This window comes from Saimiri boliviensis, chromosome 1, assembly GCF_048565385.1.
Source record: "Saimiri boliviensis isolate mSaiBol1 chromosome 1, mSaiBol1.pri, whole genome shotgun sequence".
Taxonomy (NCBI): domain Eukaryota; kingdom Metazoa; phylum Chordata; class Mammalia; order Primates; family Cebidae; genus Saimiri; species Saimiri boliviensis.
Window position 1 is genome coordinate 17,028,018 of NC_133449.1, and position 26,177 is coordinate 17,054,194.

At 37.5% G+C, this 26,177-nt stretch overlaps 2 protein-coding genes across 5 annotated transcripts in view; one reads left to right on the forward strand and one right to left on the reverse strand.

Annotated features, from left to right (window-relative positions):
* The window catches only part of RAD51AP2 (RAD51 associated protein 2), a 38,800-nt gene extending 33,673 nt beyond the window's left edge, over positions 1-5,127 (reverse strand). The window contains exon 1 of one of the 3 annotated variants that reach the window (XR_012516439.1): positions 4,674-5,127. The gene's annotated coding sequence lies outside the window, so the exon portion shown is untranslated. Of the gene's footprint in view, positions 1-4,663 lie in introns of all 3 variants that reach the window. The other 2 variants (XR_012516440.1, XR_745834.3) reach the window with 2 other exon arrangements.
* Positions 5,128-5,245: 118 nt separating this feature from the next.
* Positions 5,246-26,177, forward strand: part of VSNL1 (visinin like 1) — a 111,778-nt gene continuing 90,846 nt past the window's right edge. The window contains exon 1 of one of the 2 annotated variants that reach the window (XM_003935219.4): positions 5,246-5,552. The gene's annotated coding sequence lies outside the window, so the exon portion shown is untranslated. Of the gene's footprint in view, positions 5,553-6,203; positions 6,308-26,177 lie in introns of those variants that run through there. The other variant, XM_010345746.3, reaches the window with a different exon arrangement.

Genomic DNA, 26,177 nt, shown 5'->3' on the forward strand with positions numbered 1-26,177 from the left:
AATTTTAATTTTTATTGTTTCAAGGGAGAAACCAGTCAATGATTTTATTTAAGGAAGTGACAAAATTTTATTTGAGTTTCTGCAACATTTAGGAGAAGGAGAAAGAACCACGTGTTCCAAGAGTGAGATGACGAGAGGCTGAACTAATACAGTGGCAGTTAGGAACGGATTTGCAAGACATTCAGAAAACGGAATTCACAGGATTCAGCTAATGATGTGATGGGGAATTAGACAAATGGAGAAGCCAAAGGTAACATCCAAGGTTCTAATTTAGAGGACTAGGTTGATAGTGGGCACCGTCAAAGGGCTAGGCAGCACAGGGGAGGAACAGATCCAAGAAGGCAGAGGGGCAGGGGTGAAAATCATCTGGAGATGTTGAGTTTAAAGCATCTGTAACAAATTCACAGGAAGATGTTCTATAGGTAGTTGTTAAGGAGAAAGTGGAAAATAAGGCAAATGTCTGGATTTAAGAACACCAGTGGTCCTTCTGTCTCTTCTTGAACATCTCCATAGGAATGATAAAATGAACTCTAAAGGATGTATTTGGTAAGAACACACACACACACACACACACACACACACACACACACAAACACAATGAGGGAGCTCACTATTTATTTCCTAGGCAGTAGATAAAATTTTTAACTATTTGATTTAAAAAAAAAATCTAGGTTTTGCTTTAGTTGGTTGTCTGTGAGAAGGCACAGAAATCACTATTGTTATTTTCTCTTAAATTTTATGCTAAGGATCTCTGTTGAGATTGAGAGTTTAATTAAAATCTCTAGATTAAAGAAAACAGATTAAATGGAGAAACAAGTCAGTAAGATCTGCTTTAGGCAAGAAGAGTTTTTGAAGATCCTTCTGGACCCAATGGTTTCCAACTACAGAGGTCCCCAAAAATGGATCCGTGATATTATCTGCAATGGCTATTCACACAACTGAAAAAGAATATAGCCTAGCCATAAAGACACCTAAAAAGTCATTAATGAAAAGAAATAGGGTTCATGCACAGTGTAATTCTGTTATCATCATTTACGGAATGTTGCCACTAACAATAATAGTAACAATTTCCAGCTTCAGAGCACTGCTATGAATCTATAGATCAGGCCAACTGGTAGAAGTGAAAATGGAATAAAGTATTTTCTATTCTTGAGGCTGCATCCCACCTGTATTTGCTATGACTATTTCTGAGGCCCCAAGAGACTTCCAGGAAACTCAAATCCTTGACAGTGATTCATCTGGCAGGGCCTTATGAAACTTTTATTGTGGATTTGTTCAAATTTTAAGGAAATTCGTGTCTACAGATACAGAGTGATCTTTCAGACTGAATTTAGATCCAGTTACGGATTACAGAGTGAAATCAGAGGAGGACTTGGAGACATGATCAATCAAGTTCATTAAAATTAGAATTTCTAATCCCTTCTCTGTAGAAGGAGGCCTAGAACTCACCCATTAATTGCATGGGAATCATTGCTTCATGGTCCTGCATTTTTTCAGTATTTTAAAAAAACATGTAGAAGGTTCACGGACATATACAATGAAACATTTTATGTATCAGAAAACCCATTGTAGGGCTTTATTGTAAGAGATACTTCCTATTTGACTTTAGGGAAGTTATTTTATTTTGTTGGTCTATCCATATCTTTAAAAAATATGATTTTAAAAGTCAGAATAGGACTGGAAAAGATGGCTCATGCCTATAATGTCAGCACTTTGGGAGGCCAAAGCAGGGGGATTGCTTAAGACCAGTGAGATCAGCCTGGGCAACATAGCAAGACCCCCGTCTCTACAAAAATATAATAAAATTAGCCAAGTATGGTGGTGTTTGCCTGTAGTACCAGCTACTTGGGAAGCTGAGGCAGGAGGATAACTTGCGCCCAGGAGTTTGAGGCTGCAGTGAGCTATGATCCTGCCACTGCACTCCAGCCTGGGCAACAGACAAGGCACCTACCTCTCAAAAAAAAAATCAGCATAATCATAATTATCTTATGTAACATCTTTTCTGTAATGATTAATACCCTTAGCTTTTGGAATAAAGGTATGCTATCCATAGAAGTAAGTTGCTATTATGGTTCTTTATGAATAAATGAAGATAAATCCGTTTTTTAATTCCTGTTTCTTTTCATTTTCTAATAATGATCTTCAATTTTTCTTCCAATTTTTTAAATATCCCCATGCCTTAAGTTACACCCTTCTTGGCTCATATATTTTACATACAAATACAGTATTTCTAGTAAATAGTATTACCATGAGCTCCCAGGACTACAAACTTAGACTTGCTATACTATTGGCATTTCACACTTTTACTATCATTTTCCATTTTCAATTTGTTCACGTCACAAAGCAAATGGGAATATTATACACAGTACAGTATTGTACACCTGAAAAGTTATTGTTGGTTTTATTTTGTTTGTGTATTTGTTTGAATCTGAGAATGAATAAGGTGGAAGTAAGGCTGGAAATTTCTATAAAAACATAATGTGCAACTGAAGGAAGAAAAATGGCTCTTTCTGATTGAGGATTCTATCAAATACACAGGAAGAAACAAACTCCTACCTACAGCACCTTCCTCCTCCTCCTCTATTCCAACCCTCCCCCCTCCAAAAAAAAAAAAAAATTCCAGGGTGTGAAAGTTGTAGTGTTGGGGATGTGGCTTTAGGTAACAGGACAAGTGGTAAGCTGATGACATTCTTCACTCAACATGGGGCGGCGTTCCAGTCCCTCTACCACAGGGGGGGCCGGCAGCGCAATCTCCACTCTTGTGTAATCACCAGTGGTATCGCAAATGCCTGAAAGAGGGAACAGCAGGCTCTTTCACTTCTTAGGGTCTCTGCCACATTCCTTCCTTCAAGTACATTCTCCCATCCTAAAGAGGGGATTTGCCTTCTGTAATTCAAAGGATAACATTCCTTTGAAGTCTTAGAATTGGCTTTGTTACTGTGACTTCGTGTGTACTACTCGACTAAAAGGCATACCAAAAAGATTAAACAACAACAAAATATTAGAAGCTGAAAAAGATAAAGCTACATAATAGCTGGAGATTAGAAATTAAAATATCGCATTTAGGACACAAACAGCGCTGCAGTGCAAATGGAACTTTAAAAAATCTGCCCGCCCACTTAGACAAGCTGCTTTACAAAAGCGCACGCATTGAAATAAATCCTATCCTACAACAGAGTATGATTTAAAGTATCAGTCTGGTACATTTTTTCCTAAACAGAAGTTGAAAGTAAGTTATGTAAAATCGAACACGGCCACGAAAGAGACCTCCAGGGTGCAATAAATACGTAGGTACATCTTCACTGAAGCAGAGAAACGGAATCACGACCCTTTGGGTAGATGCAGATTGCAGTGCAGAGGCTGTTCTGGAGAGAGAAACCAGAGAGCCAAGCGTAAAATGATTTAGTAGGGGAAATCAACCAAAGACGAGATTTTGAAAGCCGTGGAGGTCGGGTTTTTTTTTAGCCAAAAAGAAAAAGCGACTTATTCAGAACTGACTTTCCCCACCCAGGAGTCCCAGCAAACAGGAGCAGCCCAGTCCGCCCGGGAGCCCCGCAGCGCAGTGCGCACTGCGGCTCCAGAGCGAGGGGCAGGCGCCCGCCAGACTCTAAACGTGCTCGGCTGCCGCAGCGCGCCGGGGCCGCGCGCCCTGGTCCGCATGACTCCGCGCTCCGGGTTTCCGCGGTCACCAGCACCGGCGGAAGAGCCCTGCCGGTCGGGGACAACCGCGGGCAGTGTCCTGGGTGTCCCGGGAGTCCCGAGAGCGCGCTCCCCCTCTACGCAACCTTCCCGAGACGTCCTGCCCGGGAAGCCCGTTCCTGGGCTCTGGGCTGGCCAGGTTGGCAGTGAGTGAGACTTAGGCGTCACCGCTTGAGTCCCTCACTTAGCATGAACCTTCAATTGCCACAGACTTGTCTGGCGGAGTTTCTGCTGCTGCCCACTTTAGTAGTCCCAAGTTTGTTCAAAGCTGGACTCCGACTTGGAACCAGGAGCAGCTGGAGATTTTTCAATTTAGAGCTCATTTGCCACGGGAGAGGCTCTTGGTGTCCCCAGCACTGAACAGTGGGTCAACTCTGAAGTTTTCCTGAACGTGATAAGGTGTGTGAAGACGCTGTGCAAATTGTACAGAGCTCGATCTTCATAGCGCCTCCAGAACTTCCCTCCCTTGAAAATAAAACTCCCACCTGAATGTAAAACCCAGGAGGGGGTTTTGTTAACCGTACTTATTCCCAAAGCATAAGAGTGTCTAATAGTTTTTGTAAATGCTTCAGTGAATAATTGTTGAATGAGTGCATGTACAACATACACACTTGAGGAAAGTGATCTGGTTGGGGACGCCTGGGAATTCTTGCTTTCCTGGTAGGGAAGCGACCGACCAAACATTTATTGGGCACTACACCTTGTCAAGGCTTCTAGGCTTTGGCAGGCCAGCGGGTAGCCTGGGAGGGCTGGCAAACCTTTTAGCTGTTCAAGGACACAAAGGGGGCTTTATAAGACGGCCTAACCAGAGCCCTTAACCGTGGATTCGCAAAATGGTTTATTCCCGCCCTTCAAACGCCCCCTCCCCGCAAGACGCAAAGCACCTGTTAAAAACACTTAAGTGCACACAGAAGGCTCTGCTTGGCTTAGGGTACAAAGGGCAAGAAGCCTCGGATCAACATACATCAACATACATTTTCCAGCGCCGTTCTGGACTGAGACTGCCCGGGACACTGGGTGATGGAGGACCCGGCTCCCAGTACTCCTAGCTGAAGACCCTTGGATGAAATGGCCCATGACAAAATCACCACCATAACCGTTCCTTCAGTAAGCCGGCTAGACCTGCTCACAGCTTGCTAGGAAGTCTTCTCTTGGGGATTTCTGCAGTTTTTTCCTTTACCTTACAGCCTGACAAAGGGTGGGCCGGGGGTCGGCTAGGACAGAGAGAGGCAGGAAAAGCGGCTCCACTTGTTCCATCTCTGCCTCGTACTTCAGCCACCAGGCTCGGTAACCGCGGGGCGTGGCGAGCCCAACTCGTCCTCCCTAGAGCCCTTCCAGGTATGGGTTGCTCCGGTAGCTGGACTCCCTTTTCCTATCTACTTTCCTTTTGAGTTTCTACTAAAATCTGGAGACCTGGAATTCACCAGCGGAAACTCCGAACCCCTCCGACTGAGCATGCGCCTTCGCCAGGCGGCTTTTGGTCTCAGGCTCCAGAGTTCTCCTAGCTGGGGCTGCGGAGCTGGGGGAGGAGGGAAGGGAGGAAAGGGGAGGGGGTGCCTGGAGAGGCGGAGGCTCGCGCGCCTGCGCATCCAGTTCCAGGGACTCTAGGTTTTCTATGGGATTCCCAATCTGCAGCAAAGATTTACCCGAGCGTGTTGCGGCAGCGCTTGGGCTTGCAAGGCGCGATCCAAGAGGGATTTAAGCAGCCCAGAGCTCCAGAGAAAAAGAGAGCAAGAGAGAACCACACACAGAGACGGCTTAAGCGTTTACCTGAATTAAATATATATATATATTTAAAAAGAACTGTTGAGTTTTATCATTTTCGTTAAGTGACCGTGCGCAGCGCTATAACTGTAAGTGGAAAATACAATCTTCATTGCATTTCTGCATGTGTAGTGCAACCAATTGTCAGAAAGATGCTTTGGCTATTGTCACATATTTTGCTTTGCATAGATGTCTAAATGCATGATGACAGTTGCCTTGCTTAATGTTGGCTATCTGAATGTGCTGTTAGTCCATGGGGGATCTTTTGGAATATTGGGGGTGGGGGAAGGGGGAGTGTTTATATGCGGCGTGTTTGGGGGATTGTCTTAGACTAGATTTAAGACAGGTGAAACTGAGATGCTTTCTTAGTTTGTCTTAGACAGATTTAAGTAGCTAATTGACTGATTGTGAAGTTTTCCGGTTACTGATAAAACTACTGAGCGGGTGCAGTCGAGTAGCAACCTGTCATCCGTGGGATTGGTGCACCATTTTTCTCACAGTGGAAGGGCAGTAAAGGTGTTTGCTAAGTAAAAACTGAGTGGAGGAGATGGAAATCATGGTTGATCTCTGAGCGGGATGTTAGTGTTTAAGATCCACGGAGGCAAGCGCAAAATGAGCACATTTCTCTCAGTTTTCAGAAATAAGTAGATAATTTTTTCGTTTTTTGATTTTTCGTCACTATGGTGAATGGGCAAAAAAGGGAAGGATGCTCTACCGCACTGTCGATTTTAAACGGAGTCACAGACTCGGTCGCTGAATGGGGACTGTCAGACCCAAACTAGTTACCTGCCTTTGCATTCCGTGTTCCCTATCCGGAATGTAGGATTGGAAAATGTAAATCCAGGTGTGTTATATTTGGTAGTATTTCTTTAAAGGATAAAAGGTCGTTTTGTGTTTTGAGTTAAAATGGGATGTTCCTTGCCCAGAAACTGGAAGAAGGGTCTTTGCAAGGTCAAACCTCGGGTGGAAATCAGATTGCTGAATACCCTCAGGGGTGCGAGAATGTGTATGGGGAGGGGGCGAGGAGATGCTGATGCTCTCTGCGTGGAGGAAATGGTGAGTGCTCAGCATTGCATGATCAGTGCCCTGTGAGATGCCAGAATGGGAATCCATTTTTTCTAGAGTTGCTCTCCTGTTCATGTTTTGGAAACTAAAATAAAATAGAAATGGTGGTGGGTGTAGAAAACACTAAGTATATACTATTGGTGTGTCACTTTCCACTTGAAGGCAAGAGAAGCTGAGGAGTTTTATTTCTACATATTAATATTTATTTTAATTTCTAAAGGAATTTTAGGTTGAGACAAATTTAAAATGAAACTCTTGTGAAAACACATTTTAACACCCCACTATCATTTAAACTGCCTACGTGTGTGTGTGTGTCTGTGTGTGAGTGTGTGGAGTAGGGGGTGATCTTGCATCATTGAACAACTTACTCATGAACACACTCTCATTAAGCCTTGGGTGTTTAATAACCCCAGAAAATGCTGCACTGAAGCAGGTTGGCAGAATGGGCATGAGGCAGACAGATGAGAAAAAAGCATGGCTAGCGCTTGCTGGATTTCCACGAAATAAGCAGATCCAATTTTGGGGATGAAATGAAATAAATTTTCCCTCAAATTGGGGGGGTCCATTAAATAGGGCTCTTTGGCCCTTCGATCAGTCCAACCATTTGGAACCCCTCAGAGAAGTTTATAATTTATTTAAATGGGTGAAATTTATAACTGAAAATTTGAGAAGAACCTCTCAATGGAAATTCAAAGTATAAATCATACTGCCTTGTCTATTCCTTCTTTCCTTACTCCAGGCCAGAAGGACTAACCATTTGTCACAATTGAGGCATGCTTCCTGTCATCATTGAGAGCTGGCATCAGTTCGATGAATGGTGCAGGTGTTGGCACTGCATTGATGAAGAGGGTGGTAGAGGAAAGAGGGGAGAATTGGGTATCAAAACTGATAAATGCTTGGTCTTGGAGTATCTGGCTCATAGGTTGACTGAGAGGATCAAATTAGGCAGAGACCCTGTAAGATCTCTAGTCCAAACCCCTTGCTTTATAGAAGAGGAAACTGAAGCCCAGAACCATGGATCCAGAGAAAAGTAAATTACCTTCTAGTCTATGGAATAAACAATTAAAAAGTAATGTTGAGTGGAAATGTTTCCTTCCTTCTTTGATTTTCAGCATGCTCAGTGACATTGCTGCAGACTTCAAATAAATGTCTGCTCTCCACTACAGCTTTTGAGATTGTTTCTAGGAGTCCGTTTTTATACCATCTCATTTCTCTTCCTTGCCTCTCTTTGTCTTGTAAGGTCTCTTTCTCTCTCTTTTTTATTGCCCCTCAGCTCTAATATACCCATCTCATTGGATGCTTAGTCTGGCTTTTCTGGCCTCCTCTGCGTCTCAGTGAATTTCTCTGGAATCCTTGGAGTTTTGGGGGAGCACTAGTGTATAAGAAGCTGTTCCTGTTTGAGAACTGCCCAGGGCCCATTTCCATCCTTCCCCTGCTTTATTTCCTGAAATCCTTCAGGGAATCCAGCCTTCAAAGGCACTGTAGTTACAGTCCCACTTTTCTCCCCATCTATCCTCCTCCAAAACCGCTGCAGCTGCAGAGAATAGGACTTCGTGGAGTGATGAAGCTGCAGGGTAAAACCCAAAGTGGACTTTGCCAGCTCTCCTTTGGCTCCCAGGAGGCAGAACCCAAATCAGAGATGCCTGTCACCAGCCTTCCTGGAAATCTTCCATATAAAACCACCTGCAGAAAACGGAAAGGAAAGGGACTGAAAGAGGGAAGAAGGCTTGACTGGGTTAACCTGAAGTGGTGCTGTAAAAGAGAGTAGTGCAGCTTTTTCATCCTTTAAAGCTTTTAAAGCATTTGCATAGCTTTTCCTCAGGCAGATCTTTTGTTTTATTCTTGCGCAGTTTCTGCTCTCATCTTGCTGGATGAGGACTGCAAACCAGAAGATCACCTACCTAACTAGCCTTCCCACCTTCCGCCTGTTTTTTTCCTCCTTTTTTTTCTTTCGCTTTATTTCTTCCTCGTTTTCTCCCTTTCTTCTATAAAAATTTCCTGAGTGTCTATACAATAACATTCCAAGCCTCCTAAAAATAATCTGCGCCTTCCTGTTTCTTCTCCAAAAAATGTAATCTTCCAGGCACTCAGAAAGATACTCACAACTACCACAAATGTCCCCTTTTGGGGAAATGCTAAGGATTCTTACCTGAAAAAAGCTGAGGCATTAGGAAAGGAGGAGCTTGATGATTGAGAGGCAAGGCCCCAGTTAGAGTCTCTTTCTCTTTCAAAGATTAGGTAACTACTCTTCGAAGTTGTTAACGCTTTTAAGAAGCAAGGTGGTGAGTTTCTCAACACCTTTACCAATTGACAATTAATTTAACCCCTCCTCTGCTGGTAAATCTTTACTAAATTGGGTTGAGCTCTGTCTTGAATAGAGTCTGTATGTAACAAATGCTCGAGTTAGTTCGATGTTACCTGATCTCAATATACCATTCCACGCTATTCTGAACACCAGATAGCCTTTGCAGAGGTGCGGGGATTTGTAGTTGCTAAGGGCCCTGCTTTGATTTACTACTCTGAGAATCACCTCCCAATTACATGTGAGTCACATGTGATAGAATAACATTATCAGGAATATTGTCCTGAGCAAGCTACAGATTTTCCATTTGGGTTGCATGTAGTTATGAATTCCAAACATTGTGGAGAAGCTCCCTCGGGAGTTTCACGGAATAACAGTTCAGCATCAGTATGAAACATGTGGTTTCCTAACTGATAACAGCAATGCACACTGTTCTCAAGGTCTTTTTCTTTGTATTGAGTGATTTCCATGCTACTAAAATTAATGATTATTTAGGAAAATAGGAAGGCTCTCTCCATGGAAACGATCACAATTAATCTAAGGTTGAAATTGACAATGTCCATCTCCATTATGTATAGTGAATATAAACATATTAATTTTCCTAAAGTATCAAATGGTACACAGCTATATCAAAGAATGATTGATATTTTTACTATCCCAATGGTTAATTCATATGATTAATAAAATATATGAGCTGGACAGGGTCCATATGAAACACCTAATCCATCCCTTCAATATATTTTTAAAAATAGTATCTTAAGGGATTTTTTTTTGTCTTAAAGACATCCCTACAATATGAATTCACTGTCTGAAAAAGCAATGATTTTAATAACTTTTTAACATATTTCCACGATATCTGTACAATGTCTTTTATAGTAGAAACTCAGTATTTGTCAATTAAGCATTCGTTCTAATAAGAATCAATTGCATGTACCTTGTTAATTATACCAAGAAATTAAATTTCTACCCAAACCATCTGCACAGTTAACATTTCTTTAAATATCTTTGTTAGTAACAAAAAACTATATTAAAAATTATCTTATACCTGAGTGACAGAGCGAGATCCTATCTCAAAAAATATGTTATGATGTATTTTTTGTAAAGATATTAAAGCATTATATTAATACCTCTAAGAATGCTTTTAAATCTACTTACATGCATATCCTCCTTTTTGTCTCTTAATAAGTAAAAAGATAAAATATTTTTACCTATTTACAAGAATAAGAATATTGATAAGTCAAAGAGGGAATATAAATCCCTCTATGGTAGCTATATGCTCCACTTATTTAGATCATGCTCTCTTGAGCTATGGAATTATTTTAACATGTTCACACTGTGAAGGGACCACAGCATTGCATTTCTCATTTACAGTTTGTTTCTAAAATAACTTAGGCTCTCTTAAGTGAATCAAAATAGTTTGCATTCTCCCAGCTTAGTTCATTGAGAACTTTTACTAATGGAAGGGTCTTGGGGATGCTTTAGAAACTATTTAGTGAATGAAACAGAAATGGAATAGTAAATTACTGAAGAATCTTCAAACAGGTTTGACACTTTAATAATAAGGTGCCTGTGAATACATTAAAGAGCTGTTCTATACCCCTATCAGCTAACTTAAAGCATGCACATCTGGTAATTTTCACAATTCTTAAACTCTCTCTGGATTTCTCCACTGCTTTACTTTACTTACAGTAGTCCTAACACAGATGACCTGCTGTGTAACCATCAATTGTTTATTCTTTTTTTAAATGCATGGTAATTCCAAGGAGTTGTTGGATTATTTCCAGGTGAGCGTTCTATTTCCTTTTGTTCTAAATTACAATTAAGACTTGGAGTACTCTCATTCACCAAGTGGCCTTCAAGCTCAATGCATCTAATACAGTAATTGCTGAACTTTTTATAGAAAGTAGATCTCTTTTACTTAAAAAAGATTTTATTTTTATGAGGCATTGCTCATAAAAGGCAAAGTGCTAACAAATCAGTTACATTTATTTGCAATTATTATCGATCCATAGAATGAATCTTATTTATTGTTGCTTATATAGTACTTTTCTAAAAATAGAACTCTCACTTTTCGCGTATATTTTTTCTCCTTTTTTTGGAGCTTGTTTATTACTTCCTAGGCTCTGAAAGACTATGAACTTTTGAGGAGCTGTATGTAAATAGTTTTTGGGTTTTCTTGGCAAATCATTAACACATTAAATGTACTTTGAACGCTGGGTGAATTTTTTTCAATGTAAATCAACAGATTCTAATGTTTCTGTTATCTTATATTTCAGAATCTTTTTGCAATTTAAGATTTCTTGAAATAGTAAACACTGGTGCTACAGGGGTCTAGTGTTTTATATTTTGCATTGGTTCTAGTAATTTGTGATTCGTGTGTTTATTTCTGATTTCTTAAAGTCCAATTTTAAATTTTGAGTAAAGTGTCCCATTGGAGATCCATTAAGCATTATTAATAAAGCTGAAATGCTTATTAATATAATATTTTGCTTTTAATGTATCAAGTAGTGCTGCACAAGGCTCACTTTCAATTAGCAAGTTCTGTTTGCTGAAAATTTTGGCACTTCATGTTATGAGTTAATGGAAGACTATCAATTTTGTTCATTCCAGAAGTTCAAGAGTTTCTGTAACTTTATATGAAGTGCTTGATGTTTACTTTCTTATTCATGAAAAATTTTATGAAAAATGAAAAGAAATTGTGAAGTAAACTTAAATAATATGTTCAAAATTGTCATTCTTTTAAATGATTATAAAGGTATTTATTCTTCAGAATGAAATGAAAACCACTAAACGATTATTCTTTCCTCATTTTAGTTTGTGAATGGGAAAACTTCTGTGATTTCAGTTGGCTCAGAGAAAATTATGAAAGGAAAAAGAAACAATAGTTTTTAAGCCAGACATATTAATACTTAGACAAAAAATTCCCAGGTCCATAGTTTATTATTTCTGTGACTTTGAATAAGTTGTTTAAAATCTCAGCCTCAGTTTCTAATAGTAATTCACAGTATTCTTGAACAAAAAAACAGAAGATTATGTATGTAAAAAATATAATGGCTTATTATTGAAAATGTACAATAAATAAGTTATCCTTATCATTAGCATCACTTTCATCAGAAATCAATTGCTCATAAGCCACTTTGGTCAGAGTTGAAGCAATCTCCATTCTTTGCAGAACTTCTAAACAAGGAATCAAATAGTGAACAGTTTACAGTGCTTACCCTATGTTATAAAACTTAGATTTATTGAGTAAATGTGCCAAGAACTGTGTAGGCACTGCAGAACAAAATTAAGTAAGATACAGTCCCCACCTTCAAGAATTTATGACTAATGAGGAAGACAGATAAATGCAATTTTAAGTCAAGTGAAATGAAAAAGTGGTATAAATGCACAGAATTATTTCACTAAAAATTGCTGCATTCTAAGACTTCAAGTTTTCTGTTTCTCTCATTCCTTCTTTAAATGCATCCTCTTTCCATCATGCCTTTACTTTATCATCATCACCCTACCATATAATGCCAGCATATAATTGAGACCAGAATATGGAACTGAAAGGAAATTTTCAAGTTTATTTCCTTATTGGATATATTTTAAGGTTATCTATGAATTACTGTTCAGTGTAGCTAAATAACATGTCCCTTATCTCCCTTCTCCTCCAGCCTGCACCTACAGTTGATCACTGAACTTCAGTGACAACATTTCAGGAGCCCTGCCTTTTTGGTTAAATATTATACTGCGATACTTCTATCTTTTAATACTTTCCAAAAACAGGATTTCTATCTGATACTCTCCCCACACCTCCTCTGTTTTTCCAACCCATTTCATGACTAATCTTTCAATGTGTGTCTGTGGGAAGAGTCTTCTATGAGCTACTCTTTCATTCTTTTTTTCCCAGGCTTTTATAATAAAGAAAAGATACCTTTCAACTTTTCTTTCCTACTGAACCAAAAAACTGTTTCTAGCCCCCTCCACATTTCCCCCCCCCCCCCACAACACACACATCAAATCCAAAATGGTCTTACTGTTTTTAACTCTTCAAAGAGCCTTTTCAATTTCCTTCAGGTTTTCCCACTTCTTCCTCTATTTCCTGCCCAATTTACTAGGAAATTTCAGGTATACTGCTAATCTGTATATTAAAAAAGGTACCATTTTCTCTCTTTGAAGTCTATAAAACTTGCACCGAAATTCTGAGTTCCCTTTGTATATAATAGGACAACTCCTGGATGATTTGTAGAATTGAGTAGGGATTTTGGTTTTAATTAATCTTTTGAGTTTATTTTCTCACTATAAAAATAGGGAAAATATAGTTATCTTAAATGACTGTTGAAAACAATATAGTAATGTATATATAGCACCTGAGCTTGGAACGTAAATAATTCTTTCTCCCCCTGCACACCCCAATCTTCTCTCCTGCCCACCTCATCTCTTTTCTGATGACCCTTTCAGTCTGCATTTTACCATTTCTCCTGAGCTACTGTTCTAGGTGTCCTGCTGCATTATTTTTTCCAATTTTTTCCAATATTTGTCCTAATTGGCTGATGGTTAGATAATAGGTAATATACACATATCCCAGGTAGCATGGTGAATGAATGACCCTCCCCCACTCCAATAATTCTGTGGTGCTCTTCATAAATAATGTCAGAGGACATCTAATAACTCTTAATTATCTTCTGCATTTTATCCTCTCTTTTCCTTTACCTTTTCCCTGAAGGTGCCCTGAGCACCTATAAAACACTCCAGGTGACACTTATACCTCAAATCTTGTGCAGGATCTGGCGATATCACTTGCTTATCTTTTGTTTATCAAATAAATGTTTCTTAAATAACACCAAGTAAATGGCAGAAAAGGGAGGCCATACACACAACACATGTTGCAGAACATGTTCAGATCAGGTTTAGCCTATCAGAACCTTCATTGCTGAGTGTTTGTAGAAGTGTGCACTAAAGCAAACTGGCCAAGTGCAGAGAATGGTACTCAAAGTAGGGGTGAGGTAAAGATGCACATACATCCAGATAGATAGATAGGCATACACACATACATGATATATACACAATATGTTCAATGTACTGTAATAGATTGTTTTATATAGTTTTAAGCAAAATATTTAAGAGTAATAGCTTTATAACAAATCATTACTTGTAAAACAGCATTAAAAAGGAAGACCTATTGAAAATTTCTCATTCTAGATCAAGTGCATAATTGAAAGCTAGGATGGTTTAAATTTGGTAGTAAGAATATGTTAAGCTTTGAAAATTTTCAGGGTTTTGGAAATATGTCTTTAAAGAAACAGAGTTTTTTGGGAAACACTTCTTTTGAGGGAAATGCTTGCTATATCCCACTCTTAGATATTCCCAGTGCTCATTTTCATGTTAATAATAAGTCTGAGTGGTCCTGTGATAAAGACCATTATATCTGTTTAGCTTTGATTAACTTTATATTTCCAAACCTGTTTGCACAGGAAACTTATGTGAAAATATACTTATCAACATTTCATTGCAGGTCTGAAGAACCTAGTTAGAAAAATTGCTTTAGAAAGACAAAAGCTGAACTATGTAATGAAAAGTACACAAACTTAAGAGTCATTCGATGTGTGTTTTAGGCATCACACCTGTGCTTTAGGCCTCATAGTGTGTAGCCTGTAAGACTTTTAATTTCTCTGAGTTTTAGTTTCCTCAAGTGAGAATAAGTATATTACTTACCCTCTCTAGTTAGGAGTTATTGTGAACATACTCTGCAGATTGCATAATAGCATGTGACAGTAAATAATTTATTGTTCTTATCATTCAACTTTAGAATTTTAGTTTTAAAAAAGGTAATCTAAGAATAAAATTATTGATCTTCTGCAAATTATTATATTATGGTTATAGCTGCTAAAATAAGTCCCCTGTCTTCTTCCCACATATAGGGAAGATAACCTACTCTAGGTTCTGGGATATAATGAAAGATCTCAGATAACTAGATCTTCACAGTTAAATTTAAAAAATTATTTTAAAATAAAATAATCTGGAAGGGAAAGCCTAAATTATGGAAGGGTTGAGACACATCTATATCATTTAAATTTTCCTCTGGATTTCCCATGCTGTGGTTGTAGAACTTGAACCCACAATCATTTCTCAGTGGTGTGAGCATGTCTTGGCTTCTGAAGTGACCCTGTGGAAACAAAAGCAACCACAGTCAAGCTCATGTGCTTGTTCTAGCAGGGAAGCTTTGGAAAGAAGATTTTCATCCTAGTGGGGTTAAGAGAAGCCTATGAGAGTAACTGGGACTTTCCTTCCAGGAATTAGCATGAATATACAAATCCAAACAATGTAAGGACAGTAAGACCAACAGGAGACACTAAAGAGACCCACATATGCATGCAAACACAGGTACTCTGTCTTAGGTAAGCTCTTGAACTCATGAACGGAGATGAGTTCTCTTCAAAGACTATGGAAATCACTTTGCAGGAGCTGTTCTGATTATGAAAATCTGAACCTTCCATAGATATCCTAACCCAGTCATCCTAAACAAAAGTTACTTCTCAGTCCTCTTAGCACATCTGAACTTATAATCACTGTATACATGCCGGCTCTCACATAAAAATGGAAATTTCTTGAGAGAAGAAATCATGTCTGATACATGTCTAAGTCCCTTTTAGAGAGCTGTATGCCTGAGGCCAGCAGAATAGGTGGAGCAGTAAGTCAACTGTGCATTGCCCCATCAATAAATTGTGAAGTATGGAACTTCCCAGTCAGGAGCTGTTAAAGAGTCCTCAGACACCCCAGGATAATGACAAAGCATTTGGGCAGCCGACTCACAGAGTGCCAGGTTACACGGGCACCAGCCAAGACTTTGTCCATTTCCTGTATAATCCCCTTTTCGGTCCCCTCCTTAGAAGCAGCAGAGCAAATAATAGAAGAGGGAAGTAAGCAGAAGAAAAGAACAGATTACCCCCTCTCCCCACTGCTAGATTAAAATCCTAGTTAAAAATTGTGCTGAAAAAAACATGAAAGGCTGAACTGGTATAGAGGAAATGTATATTTTAATTAGACTAAACTTTTTAATATCTAGAAACAAACACATTTCTGATACTAAAAGTGACTGAAAAAATATAAGTCAGCCCAAGATATCATCTTGGGATGGGGAAGGGAGGCATGCTAGAGCATATCTGTAGCAGGGATGAGAAAATAATACAGCCAATACATTTGATAAACTGGCTATACAAGGAATAATATAAAATAACATGTGATTCATTCTTAAAACAAGAGGCCTTGGCCAGAATTGCTGGTATGGGTATTAGAAAAAAGAAATCCATATGAAATGGAAGAGGCAAAGGAAAGTAATCTAGATCCAAGTCACCAATGACTTAGGAGAAACTGGGAAAGCTGACATTCATCCAAAGAGGTGCTCAGTAGAAGACCATATACATAGAGGGCTTACCTATATCATTCATCTTTGGCTATTAGCCAAAATTGAATTAATCTGAATATTGGAAGTTATCTCTAGGCTAGGTCTCAAGAGCAAATAAATGAAAGCAGAGATCATTTATACCCTTATAATAATAATAGCTAGCAATTTTGTAAAAAAAAAAACAGCATGTACAGTGCACCATGTTAGATACTTACACACGTTATATTACTTACAGCTTTGCAAGGTAAGTGTCTGCAAGGTAAGCTTCATTATATGACTAAGAAATTGTGTCTCTCAGATGAAAGTAATTTGCCCAAGGTCACATAGATATTAAGTGATAAATGTGTTGTTTAAATCCAGAAGTTCTATCAAACTACAACCAATCTACAAACATCTTATTATTTTTTAATTTTTTTATTAGGGAAAGCATACATATTCGGAGAGAATAGTACAATAAACCCCATGTACCCATCACCCAATGTTAACCAGTAATAAGGCCACTTTGTTTCACTTCTATCCCCATCCTTCCTCTCTCTAATGGGTTAATTTGAATGAATTAAGACATAATCATTTTGTGTATAATAATTTACATATATCGACAATACTATTAACACAGCAAAAAAATTGCTTAATATCCTCTTGTAATATTTTTTGTTCAAATCTTGTAAGTTTTCAAATCTTGTGTTCAAATCTTAAGTATTTTTATAGTTTATTTGAATATAATAGGGTGTCAATTAAGTCTGTACTTCTCAGTTGCTGAAAAGATTGCATGTTTTGTATGCAAAACATGACTGTATGAGACATGACTGCATCTCACTAGAAGTATATCGTGGCTTAAAGAGATGTGGCTTTAAAGTCAGGCCTTATCACTCTGAACAAGTTGTCTGAATTTTGGAAAATGAAAATTGTAGCCCCGAGATTAATTGTAAGGATAAACATAATGTCTTTGAAAGTGCTTAGAACAGTCTCTGGCATATACAAGATCTTCAGTGAATGTTAGCTTCCTGTAATAAGAGGGGGAGAGGGAAAAAGAGAAATAGAGAGAGAGAGAGGGAGGGAGGAAGGAAAAAGGAAAAATGGAATAGTAGGCCAAGAATCTTGGCCTTCTTATTAAGAGGAAACTTCTTGAAGTGCTTTGGCAACTGATCCTTTGAGAGCATTCCCATTTTGTTCCTGGATGGAAATTTGACCACAGTTGTGCCAAAGTGGCTAATGACCAATGGCTCTGAATCTTCCCCACTGACATGTTTATAGTTTTTCAGAGTTTCCCATTGGAAAAGGAAAGAAAATCTGTGACTTCAAAATTATCTCAAATTCAGAAAAATGACAATATTATAAAATATCTTTAACTTCATGCCAATTAAAATATGCCAAACATTGTATTAGCAATGATTGCTGTTACGTTGCGGAGATAACACAATTTTAAAAAACAAATAAGGACAATTAATCTGATTCAGATTTGCATTTGCTTTGTTTTCATATGAACTTGGGCAAGTTACTTCATTCCTCAAAGTCTAGTTCTTAGGGTGTAAAATGAAAGTTTTGAAAAAAAATTTAAAGATCAGATATCAGCAACATGGGAAAATAGAAAAATACTGGACTATATGTCAGAATCAAATCTGAATTCTAATCCCACTACTTAACATCTTCATGGCCTTAGCCAAATAATTTAATCTCTTTGAGCCCCAGTCCTATTTGTTAAATGCAAATTATAACCTATCCCACAAAATTGTTGTGAGGACTAGAAATAATGTCCATTAAATGCTTAGCAGAACCCTTTCTTTTATTTGACACTCATTGGTGGTTATTATGTTTGTTTTTAATAAAGAAGTGGTAGTATTTGGTGTCCTCAATTCAATAGCTCTTAATTTAAATTGAGAAGTTAAATAAATTCATAATGAAGAGTAGGGAACTGAGCATAACCAACAGACCATCTTTTGCACTGGATAGATCTAAAACCATTTATGAAATTAATGGATACTTTTTGCAGAACAATGGGTAGATGAGTTCAACACATTGTATTCATAAGGGCTCATAGCACAATGACAGTATACTGCTTATGACTACTTATTTAGAAGAAAATAAAGTGAGCAGCTTCTACATTATCTGAGAATCACCTCCTCAAATGCCAACTGGAGGTTGCTGGTAAGGAGTACCCAAATGTTTGTAATAGATCTATAAGGTTATACATCTGTAAATGGAAATTCACTGACAGATGACATAATAGAGGGAAGGCTAAAAATCCACAGAATATTCCAGCTGTCTTCTCTGGATTGTGATTATTGCTTCCCATGGTAACTAGGAATAAAGTCATTTCTTTGAATTCACATCTAGCTTAGATACCACTGATTGTTATCATGGAGATTGAGATCGCCTCATTGTAACAGTGAGAATATTCATGTTGTGGTTGTCTAGGATTAGGCAGACTGCATAATTTTTTCATATAATTAAATAAAGAAGACATTACTTTTTCTTTTAGACGACTTTTTTCAGTTTTATGAACTCATTTAACAAAACTCTAAGAACTAGAACTAAAGAGGGCTGCTATTGGCATTCCAGGTAATTCATTAATCAGATACTTGGCCCTTCAAGTGGCTATTTTATATAACAGCTCTTAAGTGTGCCTCAGTGAGGGTTGGGAATTTGCCTCTTTTAAGTAAAAAGAATAATATTCACTCACTGTGAAAATTTGGAAAACAAAACAAAAAAGAAAAAAAAATCACTTGCAATCTATTACGAAGTTATGTTTTCCTCCATTTTCAATATTGTTTTCTAATTGAGACTGCTCATTTCTTTAAAATTTATATTCTACATTTTCCTTAACATTATAGCAGAAACATGATCTTTTCAATTAAAATTCTTTGCAAATGTATTTTTTAAATACTTGGATTACACTCTATCTTATATATGAAGAAGATTTAGCTCACTGTTCTCTTATTACATTTTAACTTTTAAAATACCACTTAAAAGAACATCTTTGTTCACATAACTCTGACTACAGGCTGTATAGTATCATCAGCGTGGATTTCTGCCCATCTCTAGCAGAATGAGAAATTTGAATGTAGGTTTGCTGTACAGCTGGGAGAGGCTTCAGCCCTAGAGAGTAGTAGGCCTGAGGGGTCATAAAACTTAAAATATTGAGGAAAATTCATCTAAATTAGTTAGTAATTCTCAGGGCCAGCCTAATGAACAGATGGCTGCATTCTTTTCAGAAGCTCTGAAAAGCCTCTCCTAATCAAAACCTACCTGCAATTGCCCAAAAGTCCATTATTTCTCCCACTTTGTTTTGGAGCAGAAAACAGAAAAGAGAGCCAAATCTAGGCTGAGATCCTGGAGCACTGATTTATATAGTTTTTATGCCATATTTTACCTGTAAGATCATTGCTACTACTGCTGTCACCATCATCATTATTATCTTTATCTTTATCTTCTTCATCATGTCCAGTAGCAGTTTTTCTAAACAGTCTGTGAATTCATAGAAAGTAGACTCAGGGCCTTATCAATCTTTGAATTTCTCAGAATTCTGTATACCTAAAGAGTCCTGAAGGAACATCCTTAGGTGCTTTAAAACAGAATTCACTCATTTATGTTTTAGTGAAAATACATTTCTGATCATTTTTTCTTGAAAGAGTTTTGTTAAAATAAATAGAACGCTTTTGGGTTCCCAGGAGGTAGTGAACGACAAATTTCACTTGTTCAGTTTGTCCTGTCTCTTCCCAGCCCCAACCCTACTGTGATACTTCCAGGAAGCTCTTAACCCATAGGATTTTTTCTCACTCATATAGCAACCATCTCTTTTGCTTCTGCTGTATGCCAGAAATTGAATTTAGCCCCAGAGACACAAAGATCCTTAAGACAAATATCTTTTTTCAAGAACCTCATGGTCTAAAGCAGGAGCTAAATGAAATGGGCTAGGTATTACATGAGTGTTTAAATGATGGTATTTTGACCAAGCAGAATACCTAACTAGTTTCTTTGTCTTTTAAAACATGGCATTAAACAAAACGGCTAATACAAACACATCCATGGTTTTATGTGGTTCAGGATTCATGAGTTTAACACCCCAGGTCTAAAACAACTCATGGACTCTGACTTTTACTTCCATTTTAAGTGTAGTTTTTAAAAAATCTTTGTAACAAATGCAGGCAGTGTCCATATACCGGTGAAAATCTAACATTAATGAACCCCTGCTTTTACATCAATTACTGTAAGAACCATGTGTATTCAGTTGAACAGCCACATATGGGTAGAATCTAATACAAGGGAGTAAATTATTAAATATACTGGTTCATAACTTCTTAAATCAATTAGACCATTAAAAGTCGTTGGTAGGCAGACATCACGATAGAAGGAAAATTGTGGCTGTAGTATCGCATAGACTTTAATTCAAACCCCTACATCAGAAGCTGCATGGCTTCTGATTTCTTGCCTGCGAAGCAGAAACTGTTAAGTCTATTTCACATAGTCCTTGTAAAGATTAGATGGGATTGTGCATGTAATATACTTAGTGATAGAGCTGGGAATAGGGTAGATGTGCAAAACCAGATAGTTATCATTGTTTATAGTGGTATGTGTCTAACTAAGTCCCATAGTTCTTTCCAGGACTTATTCACATTTAAATAAATCTCTGAGGCTGAACATTTCTTGTCTAGTTCACCAGTGTATTATTTTCAGAGCCCAGTTCAGTGCTTAACATTCTATAGATGCTCAATACATACACATTGCATGAATCAAAGGACGCCAAATGATCTCTAAGAAATGGAATAGAAAGGTAAGAATTTCTGGCCACAGGAGAAAGACATTTCAGGGGCAAAAGGAGCTTACATCTGCCTGAGTTTAGTCATTCAAGGTCTTTCCACTTTTCACAGATTATTATACTTTAGAACATTCAGGTGTTCCAAAAGTTCCCTTGGTTAATCCAGCAAAGGAGAAAGAGGAAGAGATGGCTTTTTATTTTTAAGAATGTCAGGTTTGTAAACAATCATTAGCGCATTTCATATATTTGCCAAGGACTCTGCCAAGTGCTTTACATACATACTACCTCACTCATTTTCACAATAATCCAATGAAATAGATCATATCCCTACTTTACATGAAGAAATTGATACAGAAATGGAGCAAGTTGTCTAAAATCAGGGTTTCTGGTCTCTAAAATCTAAATTGGATTGGTGCTCTTTTTACTCACTTCACCTTGTTTTTATATTCGCTATGTAGCTTTTATATGAGGTACTGTTTCACCAATTCATTCATTCTTTCAACAAATGTTTATTGAACATCATTTGCCTAGCACTAAGTGAACTAAAAAAGCCATAATCCCTACCTTCATGGAGATTAAAGTCTAGCTGGAGGAATGAATATTAAACAAATAATCACAAAATGGCATCACTTACAATTAAGATCGAGTGCTATGGAAGAAAATAGTAATGCTGTAAGAAACTGTAACAGGGAGACCTATTTGGGGCTGTTTGAAATAATAGACTCCAGGAAAATCCACTGAGGTCTGGATTTCCAGTTTTGCCTCCTGACTTTGCTACTAACACTTGAATATCATTGCGGGCCTGACAAACGAGGATTGTTACTGTATTTCTCTTTGAAAAGAGGATTATGGGTCTTCCTCCTAGGATTTAGCATCTCCCATTTTATTTTCTCACTCACAAGGCTCCAGTAACGGAAAACAATAGAGCTTTTGATGTTGGTCAGTCTCCAAGGGAAGCTCACCCTCTGATGCAGAATTACCTGAGACAGTTTCCAGATAAAGAAATATACAAGCACCTGTGTGTTACGAGCTCTTCCCAAACCCTTGGTTGCTCTCATTTGGTGTAGATGTGTAGGTCATTAGATATGCCTAAGTGCTTCTACAACTCCTTCTGCTTCTACAAGTCAATGAAAGAAGTAGAAAGTGCTGCAGGAGCATTTTGGGGTCACACGAAACCAAACATTCCTAGGGTGAGGACTGGAGGTGAGATGATTTTTGGAGATGTCAAGACTAGGAGTTAGCTAGACAAAGGGCAAAGGGAGTAGGAATGTGATTATTAACAGGAAGCAGGAACCAAAGTATACAATGATGGTAGAATACTTTCATATGCATATGTCCTGACATAATGTTTTAAAAGATTAATCAAATAAGCACGGTATCATGGAAAGAAATATGGATTTTATAATCAAGCCTCCTAGATTCTATTCCAGCTCAGTCACAAAATATTTTGAGTTCTATAAATCACTTTATCTGTGTAATGTGGATAATGATACCTATGTGACAGTATTATTGTGGTAATTAAATTATAAATATTGCCACATAGGTGTCATTTGATGCATGGTCTTTAAAGGTGGTAGAAATAGTAGGGTTTTTTTTTTGTTTGTTTGTTTGTTTTTTTTTTGGACTCTTGTTCTGTCACCCAGGATGGAGTGCAGTGGTACCATCTCGGCTCACTGCAACCTCCACCTCCTGGGTTCAAGCGATTTTCCTGCTTCCACCTTGAGTAGCTGGGATTACAGGTGCATGCCACCACACCCAGCTAATTTTTTTTATTTTTAGTAGAGACGGGGTTTCCTCAGCCTCCCAAAGTGCTGGGATTATAGGTGTGAGCCACCACAACCGGCTGGAATGGTGGGTTCTAATGATAAGATCAATACTATTGCATGGGGCTAATTTTTACTGATTTCATTACATGTGTTTATCTGATGATTACAACATCATGCTAAGAATTTTTATTATTCCCATTTTAAAGATAATAGAGACTTAGAAACAGTAAGTGACATGCCCACAGTCACATAGCCAAAAAGTGTCACACCAGGTAGACTGACTTAACTGACTTAAGCCCCATTTATTAACTGTTCTTTACTGTCTCCCTGTATAGTCAATATACAGCTATTATATTATACAATAATATAATAATATATAATTATAATAATATAATAATATATAATTGTTATTATCACGATTATGATTATTATTTAAAATTCAAAGATCTTACGGTCATAACTAGAATTCTGATATCAAACATCTATGATGCACTTTTTTTTCTGGAGCAAGAGTTTGCAGATGATCTTTAAGGTATTTCCACTTTTGTTGTTATACCTCATAATTTACTTGGCAAATCAGAGTTAAATTCGGCTTAAAATAATGGATGATCTCAGGTAACGATGGCTTAAATAAGAGAGAAGTTTATTTCTCATTCATATTAAGAAACTCAAAGGTAGGCAATCCCTGCCAGGGTGGCTTCAGGGACCCAGAACCTAGGCTTCTTGGGGACCTAGACTCCTTCGGCCCTTTCACTTGGCTAGCCGTCCTAGCTGGTGGCTTGTACCTCATGATCTAGTGTGGCTGCTGCCACATATCTGCTTTGTAGCCAGTAGGAAGGAGAAAAGGAAGATAAAGGTCATACATATCCTTCCTTGTTAAGTACACTTCCCTAAGTCACACCAGAAAATTGACATACATGTCATTGGCCAGAATTTAGTCACATTTAATGTTACCCTTGCTCAAAATTAGGGGTTTTATTACTAAAGAGGAAGAGGAAAATCAAAGAAAATGGAGAAAACTAGAAGCTTCTGACATAGTAGTAATGAATTTTAAAGATACAATAAATATGTAATTGAGATGTTCAATTTGTGCTTTAAAATGTGACATTTAAAAAGCAGCACAAAAAACAATGGGTTTTTTAATTCATGTCTAAGGTTCTCATCAACTATGTCTTTTACAAAACAAACATTGTCAAAGAGGTGATACAACCCTGGTATTCTTGCTTGAGCTTTGCTTCTAGCTTTTCATCTTATTCAAATCACTTCCTTTTGTTGGGCCTTAGTTTCATCATATGTAAAATGAGTAGGAGTAAACTAGAATTTCTCTAATATCCTTCCAGTTCTACTAATTAACACTGAACGACACAGGTAAATCACATTCATTTACTTATAAGAATTTTAAAGTAATTTAAGTGGTATAGGGCAAAAATCTAGCAATGAACCAGTTTTCTCAGGAGTAGATACAGATTTATCTCTGTATATTTATATCCTTCCTCGTCACAGAAAAGAAAAAGACTTCTATTTATCTGTGCAAAAACTATATAATAAATAAGTAAGAGTAAACATCAGAAAAGAGATTAACATCTTGATATTGAAAACCTGAAGATTAAAAGAAAAACAAAAATTAATAAAAACTGGATAAGAAGATGAAATATAAGATAAATTGCAAAAATAGCCTTTTCTTTTATCTTATCAAAAAATATTCAGAATGAAAATTAGAAAAAAGTTCTATGTACAGTAGCAACCTAGATAATAAAATATTTAGGATTAAAAAATAGAGAAAAGACAAATTGCCTATATATAACTATACATCTTATTGAAGAACAGAAAATATAATTAAAAAATTAAAAGATAATAGGAAAACATTATATATAAAGCAATTATAGTGCCACAAGGATTTTTATTTTGTGTATTTTTTTAAAGTTGTTTTACATGGTCTTCAAGTTTGTCTGGAAGACTGCATTCTTAAGATTAGAGGTATTTTTAAAAAGAGTGAAGGTAGGTTTGCATTACCAGATGCCAGAACACACAAACATTATAATCAAATAATATGAAATAGGCATACCGATAGACAAATAGACCAATGGAAAGAAATAGAGTGTTCATAATGATATCTAATTTTTATAAGATTTTATGAATTATCAACAAAGGTGGCATTTCAATTCAGTGGAAAGAATGTAGCTCATTTAATATGTGGTATTACTGGCACAACTGATTAACCATTTGGAAGTAAGCAAATTTGAACCCCTATCTCAAACTACATAAAATGAATTGCAGGCATATTAAAGACTTCCGTTTTTTAAAGCCTCAGAAGAAAATCCAAGAGCCATTTGTATAACCTAGACATAGTGGGAAATAAGCAATCAAGAAACTATAAAATAATAGAGATATTTGATTCCATAGAATTGTAAACTTCCATTATGTCAAAAGATGTCATTAACATAGAAATTTGCGATACATTTTAGTATGCTTTAGAAGACAGATCTCTGTATCCTCTGTACTATAATGCCTGGTTCATAACTGAGATACAGATTACACCATATGAGGTAGAAGAGGATACGAACTACTACAAACAGGATAGACTATGTACTAAGAAAGCTTAGATATGGGAGAGCAAATCTGTTTTCAATAGATTTCTAAAGTTGCCTCTTTGGGCCTCAGAACTTTTTTCAGTAAGAGTATGACAATTAATCCAACTCAATAATTCAAACATTAATTGAGTGCCTATTATGTGTCCAGCCCTCTACTGGAAAAAAGATAGAAGCAAAAAAAAAAAAAAAAAAGACCTTTTGATAGAGCTTATGGTAGGGAAGGCACAATGAACAGATATTAAAAATAGATCAGTCGGGCCGGGCGCGGTGGCTCAAGCCTGTAATCCCAGCACTTTGGGAGGCCGAGGCGGGTGGATCACGAGGTCAAGAAATCGAGATCATCCTGGTGAATGACATGGTGAAACTCCGTCTCCACTAAAAATACAAAACATTAGCTGGGCATGGTGGCGCGTGCCTGTAATCCCAGCTACTCAGGAGACTGAGGCAGGAGAATTGCCTGAACCCAGGAGGCGGAGGTTGCGGTGAGCCGAGATCGCGCCATTGCACTCCAGCCTGGGTAACAAGAGCGAAACTCCGTCTCAAAAAAAAAAAAAAAAAAAAAAAAAAAAAAAAAAGATCAGTCTGAAAAATGGGGTGAAGAATATGCTCTTGTGGGCATGTATAACAAAGAGAATAACAGCCTGTGGAATCTAGGACAGAGACAAAATGGTATTTATGCTGACATCCTAAATAGGAATAGGAGTCAGCCAGGTGAAGAGAGCCACAGAAGTCCAGCATGTACAAGGGCTATTGAAAAACTGGAGCTTCTTAATAAGGGACTTGGATGAATGGCACTAGATACTAGGATGAAGCTGAAGAGTTAGGTAGCAAGCTGCCAGGTTCTAGG